Below are 7,184 nucleotides of genomic sequence, written 5' to 3'. Positions count from 1 at the left end.
CGCATCTCTTCGATTCCACTGTTCTTCCTGTAATAACATATGCCTCAGAGTTAGGTCTTATGAAAATAGAATGAGAAAGCTATTGGGGTCTCCCAAAGAGGAATGGAAAAAGCTATGCTTGGAGTATCATGCTTCACTCAAATGAGAGAAAGAATCTGGAGTTCTGACCTTCATCAATCATCAAGAATCAGGGACTCTGTCTTGTTTCCCAAGGCATTGAAAATCAGATGGGCTGGACATGTAATGAGATTTGGAGATGATGGCTGGACTAGAGCTATTACTGACTGGATTCCATGGGACGTTAAAAGACTGCATGGCCGCCCACATACGAGATGGCCCGACTTCTTCTTCAAGACCATGAATGATCAGTTTGAGGCCTTTTGTGTTTCTATAATAAGCAGATGCCATTGGGCTACACTAGCATGTGACAGGGACAAACGAAGGCGTTACTGGTGCCCGCTCAAGCAAATAAATGAGTAATGGGATGTCAAGTGATCAAGTGATCTATTCTCAGAGTTCACTCCTGGAGGTGCTTAGTGGACCTAATGGGGTGCTGGGAATTGAAACTGGATCAGCCAGGTTCAAGGCAAACATCCTATTCCCTGTATTTATTTCTTCAACCCCATGAGGATGCTTCTATATGAGTTTGACATTTACATCAATAGACTGAGTGAAACATTCGCTCTCTCCAATGTAGGTTGGGCTGACCCAATCAGTTAAAGACTGAGGCTGAGCAAAAGAACACAAGACTCACCTCCCTCACACCCAAGGGGACTCCTGTACCTGAATGACTTTGATTATGTCATCAAAGTCGTAAGTCATAATAAGTCATTAATTGTTTCTTCTCTGAGATCTCTAAAATCCAGAGGGTTTCCCTGATTTTCAGGCTTGGGTAAGAGTGGAGCATCACCCCCCTGCTTCTCAGGATTTCAGTTTCAGTGTCTGACTAGACTGTACCAATGACTCTTCTGAGCATTTTTTAAAAAGTTAATTTATAATGCTATTTAAATGGAACCTTTTAAAATGTATTTTAAAAGGTTTTGTTGATATTTAATGCTTTTTAATTTTTTAGCAATAGTGCCATTTTTTCTCATATTTTTCTTTACTGGAGTTTTCTGTCAAGATCCATAGAATATTATGAATATCCTTTTTGGATTCTAGCAAAGTTGGGGTGGGGCATCTATTTGAGGGAGCACACATGGCTACGTGCAAGGCCTTCTTCTGGCTCTGTTTAAGGATCGCTCCTCAAGGGACTTGGGACCACCATGTGGATAGTGTTCAAGACTAGCACCTTCATCTGCGTGCTATTTCTCTACCTTCTTTATATTAAGAATTAAGAGTTTGTCTTTCTGTTGTTGACATAGGAACTTACCACATTAATGACATTATTGTAACTCAGATTTACAAGCCTCTTTTTTTGTTTAAATTTTTATTAGTGAAACACCATGAGGTACAGTTATAGACTTACAAATTTTTGTGCTTAGGTTTCAGTTATACAATGATCAAGTACCCATCACTCCACCAGTGCCTATTCTCCATCACCACTGATTCCAGTATCCTTCCTCACCCCCATCCCACCCAGCCTCTGTGGCAGGGTATTCCCTTCTGTTCTCTCTCTCCTTTTGGGTGTTGTGGTTTGCAGAAGAGGCATTGAGTGGCAATCATGTTTGGTCTATAGTCTACTTTTAGCATGCATCTTCCATCCTGGGAGCATCCACCCAACACCCTTTATTTGGTGCTCCGTTCTCTCTCTGAGCTGCCTTTTCCCCTAGCATGTGAGACTATACAAGTCTCTTTTTTATGATACCGAATATTACTATGTGAAGTTCTGCATAATATATTAAGTCAAATGAGTAATGCGTTCAAACATCTAATACAACACTTAGGTTTAGGAAAGTAACAAAGGGGTTAGAACACATGCAATTTATACACTCAACCTATGGTCAATCCCTGGTACCACTAGACCCTGAGCATCACTGGGTGTAGCCCTGGAGGGACTTCCGGGTACTCACAGGATCACATCCTCAAGCCCTAGCACTTAACTCCAGCCTAGTGGGCCAAGTTTCCACTGGGTCCCCAGAAAAGCACTTGGGAAAACCTCCAAAACAAAAATATATTAAATTTATACTTTTAAATCCAACACCAATTCAAGGCATTTTTTTGGACAAGCTACTTACTGCATATGAGTCTCAGATTTTTTTCAGATGTTTCTAATGAATTGACTATTACATTTTCAAAGTTATGAAATGGGCAGCTAATCATAGAAAGGTAGGCTCCTGCTTGAAACCAACAGCATCAGCAACTACTGGCCTTGGTTCAGGGCCAATAAGTCTTAGATTTCTTAAATTAAACTAACTTCATTTAAAATTACAAAAATATATATGCTGTATGAGTATGTAATTCAGCAAGTTTCTAACACAAAGAAAATCCTTGAAATGAGGCTTCCTCAAGTCTGTCACACCGATGACTCTCCTTTCCCCATATGGCCATCAGGCTTATTATTTTTTATTCAGAAACCATGAGTCAGTTACATGTACATACTTCTTAACATGCATGAATGAACTGCAAAATGTGTGAATCAGCAGTTAGATCATTCTGGATGTTACTGGGCTTTTTGGAGTTGGGAAAAAAAACAGTTACATAGCTATGCCAATTTCTATGATGCAGTGAAACTTGCTGATGACTGCAGAAGTTGTGCTATCAGACTTCATTCTCAACCATACATCAGCTGCACTGAAGAAAACATAGATCCTCGTGGTTGAGTAGCCCTTGGATATTGCTGCACTTTGTCTTCAATTTTGGCATCATTTCGTAAGCGCACTTTACAATCATTCACACAATAATGGTACCTTATACTTGTGGAACACATCTATAGAATTTTTTCACCGTGCTTTCCCATCTATTATCTTATTTGCTTCTCACAACATAGTTTAATAAGTTATTATTCATCTCATATACAAAAATACCGAGACTCTGACAAGTTAAATAATAAATTTTAACTCATATCATCTAATATTTATGGGAGACAAGATGTAAAATCAGCCTGCCTCCAAATACCATGGTATCATCTGTCTTATGATCCTAAGTCAATTTCAAATTCCTTAACATTAAAAAGCAAGAGTTTGATGACCTGACTTAATTTTACCTTCATATTTATCCTATCTCATTCCATGTTCTGAATATTTTAATTGTATTTTTTTTTCTTTTTAACCTGGCCCTTGAACTATTTCTCAGTATTTTGGGGAAGGGTCCATGTTAGATATAATTTCTTATAAACATCAATGCTAATCAGTAATCATACAATGATATGTCTTAATTAACTTCATTTAGATTTTAACTTCATTTGAACTCTAATTAACTCTGAATTCCATAGTTCCCCAACATGCTACTCACAGAACATTAAGCACAAAAGGTTTTATAAAACTGACTGCTTTCTGTTGCAACTGTCTTCATTCTTTGATTCCCAGACTGTACAGGAAGAGAAGAGGCTGTGTTTTACTCATTGCTTTTTTACTCTTGTCCAGTGATTCTGTGATCTGAATGTGTGTGTCCTCCAAAATTCATATATTGAACCACCAAAGGTACTAGAATTACAAGGTGAAGACTTCAGGATGTTTAAATCACCAGCATAAACCATCATACATAAGATCAGCACCTCACGAGGGAAGATCCAGAATACAGAAACAGTGATAGTCAGCTCTGCAGCACAAAGGAACGTCTGCCCAAGAGTTTAGTCATGTTGGCACTCTGTTCTTGGCCTTTAAGCCTCCAAGAACTGTGAGGAGAGAACAAGGCTATTATTTTATGTTAACTAGTGTGTTCTACAGCAGCCTGAATGGATAAGTACCTGGCCTATAGTGAATCCTGTATCCAAAGATATATTTATTGAATTAATGCTCACTATAATATTCTACTTGCTTTCCATCGTCTTTGGCACTTTGGTATAAATAATACCTTCAAATTCATTAGCCACAGCAAGAAGTGTGGATAATATAAATGTAAGAATATATAAGAACTGCTGTGCAGGGGTGCTAAATCCCAATGATTACATAGGAAACAAATTGATAGCATAGAGATGGTTCTTTAAAAGTTCTGAATCCTTATTTACAAAACCACTAGACCCAACTGATGAAATGGTAGTTTTATATCTTGGCTATTCAGATTTCATTTAAAAAATGCTTCTTATGTGCTCTATTGACTGTACACATTTTACTTGCTGAAGGTCTAAATGTGATGTGCCATAGTCTATATGCCCACGTAAGACGTCAGTTAAGAAGAAAACAAACAAACCATAATTTAAATTAGCCTTGCATTTTGTTCTGTTCTTAACCTGTATGACAAACTTGCCAAAATTCTCAGAGTTTACTTAAATTGTGATATTTCAAGTTATCAAGGGTGTTTACCACTATAAATTAGGGCATGGCATAACCATCTTTTTCTCAGAATAGTAAATTTTTAGTTTTTATGTGTCTCTAACTATGGTGATATTTAGGTTTTATAAGGTTAATACAACTTCAATTACTCTCAGGAAAAGAATACACAATGTTCGTAGGACTTACTGGATGTTGGAATGATTCAGGCAGGAGTTATAGTGGTAAGTTTGAAGCTTAAGCTCAAAATATTCCTGACCTATAAACTACTTGTTTTTCTTTAGTCTGAGACCATTGCCTTTATCACTAGTTTAGGTTTAAATCCTTAATTCAGTTAATATGAATAAAGGTGCTGACTGATGCACTAATTTCACCAATAAAAAATATTTTTTCCAAGGTGGTGTATTATGAAGAGTTTAGCCTTCAACCGTAATACACTTTTGATTTATATTTATTTTTAAATCTAGGTTTATTAAACCTTTGTACATATTTTTAAATGTTTACTTATTCCTTCAAGTTACATACATTAGCTATTTTTAAGTATGGGATAAAATAAACTGCATTCTATGTGATCTTCAAGAAAGGAAGGAGGCTCATATTCTGTAAACTCGATAGACCTTTAGAAGCATCTGTGATAACTTCAGAAAATTACTATTACAATGCATCTAATGACATTCACATTTCCCAGGATGTGCTAAAAGCCAATGCTTTTAATGAATTCACACGACATACTGTATTTTTATGGAGATAGAGTTAATCTATTGTAAAGAATTTTCTGGACAACCTTGACTTGTGTAATAACTTGTGCAACAACTTGTAATATGTTTCCAAAATTTTAAATTTTTACGATTGTTCACACTAAGGTGAATGGGGATTTCTGCCTCAGATTCTCTGACTTAAGTGTTAAATTCTTTGTGTTTATCAGTTACAATTCTTTCCCTCATAATGTTCCATTGTCTCTCCAAAATCTATCAGCTTTACTCTTTGAAAGAAGAGCTACAATATCTTTACTTAAAATTTATCATAGTTTAGATTGTCACAATAATGTTAAACTTTATGTCATCAGTGTACAAAATTACTGAACCCCCATCAGTAATTTGCCTATGACCTTCTACCAGTGTCCCTATGCTATCACAAATATGAAATTGCTTTACTATTTGAGTAAAAATTCTTTATGTAGAATTTTTCAAAGTAATATAAGGTTAGAGTCTTTCCTTGAGTTGTTCAGAAATTTTACATATTTATATCACCATATTGAAATTGTAGTAGCTTATTCTCCTAGTTTCTTCTCCTCTAATAAATTACCTTAAACTAAAACAACCAACAAACAAGGTGATATCCTCAGCCATGGACACCAATATATAAGAAGGCTCAGACAAATATAGAAGCCATCAAACAGAATAGGTAAGAATGCTCAGGATAGTATATTATGTGACTTGCTGCAGTGACTTCCTAGCAACTTCCATAACCCCCTACTTGCCATCTCTGTGAAATACTATCCTCTGCCATCACTATCCCATAGTCAATTCTTGACCATAGTTGACTGCTTTACTGACAGCCATGCTTCTTACAGTGGCAAATGGTATTTACTGCATGGTAGATAGGGAAGGATAAAGGATTGGTTCTCATTCTGTAAAGAAGGAACACATAATATGTGTCTTCTTGAACCCTGCGAGGTTGTTGGAGATCTTGTATTGTCTCTACTATGGCCCATTTTCTCCCTTTGCTCTCTCTGCACACATGAATCCTGAGTTCAAACTTCCAGGACATTAATCTCAGATCTTTTAACCCTGGGTATAAACCAGTGTCCAATTAAGGAATAAATAAAGCAGAAAGGTGGTTCATCACAGTTGAGGGACTTGACAGTCCCAAGACCCAAAACCACATCTTGGTAACTTATTTCTTCTCATTGTTTTTATGTTTCTATATTTTGACTTCAGCATTTAAAAATTTTTACTTATGTAATTTTCTGGGTGGAGCGATAGCACAGCAGGTAGGGCATTAGCCTTGCACACAACCAACATGGGTTTGATTCCTCCGCCCCTCTAGGAGAGGCCGGCAAGGTATTGAGAATATCTCACCCACACAGCAGAGCCTGGCAAGGTCCCAGTGGCATTTTCAATATGCCAAAAAAGTAACAACAAGTCTCACAATGGAGTCATTACTGGTGGCCACTCGAGCAAACTAATGAACGGAAGGACAGTGCTACAGTACTTCAGTGCTGTGTAATTTTCGAGTTCTTTTCTCTTGAACTTAAATTCTTCTAATTTTGCCATTTTTCTCATTATTCAGAATCAGGTATTTTAAAAGATTTTTTAGAAAGTATGTTTTCACTCTTTCCTGCATTGTGCTTTCACTGCTTAATAATAACTGCAAGAACATCAAGGTCTTTGCTGTCAGAAAGCTGGATGACATTTATCATTCAATTCTTCTTTTTTATTTTAGTGCATTTAACAGGACTGGATAGGCACTGTTGTTAAAATAAACTTTAACTTTAAGAATAGTTTTAGATTCATAGAATTCCTGTGAGGATAGTATGGATTTTCCATAGATGTCACACTCAGTTCTCCTTGCTATTAGCCACTTAACATTGGATGGCATAATTGTATTAATTAATAGACTCATATTGATCTATTATTTACCAAAGTCCACACTTAATTCCGATTGTTTTCAGTAGCACACTGATGTCCATTTTCATTTCAGTATCCTATCCCATATTTCACATTTTTATTAGAAAGGCTCCTTAGATTCTGTGTGGTTGTGACAGTTTCTCTGATTATTATTTTTGAGAACGTTGACAGTTTGAGGACTCTC

At 36.5% G+C, this 7,184-nt stretch overlaps 1 pseudogene; it reads right to left on the bottom strand.

The window, feature by feature from the left end:
- Positions 1-2,202: 2,202 nt before the first annotated feature.
- On the bottom strand, positions 2,203-2,326 carry LOC130029294 (uncharacterized; annotated as a pseudogene).
- Positions 2,327-7,184: the final 4,858 nt, after the last annotated feature.

Source organism: Sorex fumeus, unplaced genomic scaffold (assembly GCF_029834395.1).
Source record: "Sorex fumeus unplaced genomic scaffold, SorFum_2.1 ptg000003l, whole genome shotgun sequence".
In the NCBI taxonomy this organism is placed as follows: Eukaryota; Metazoa; Chordata; class Mammalia; order Eulipotyphla; family Soricidae; genus Sorex; species Sorex fumeus.
The sequence above is the reverse complement of the archived record's forward strand: the minus strand, read 5'-3'. Positions and strand labels throughout refer to the sequence as shown.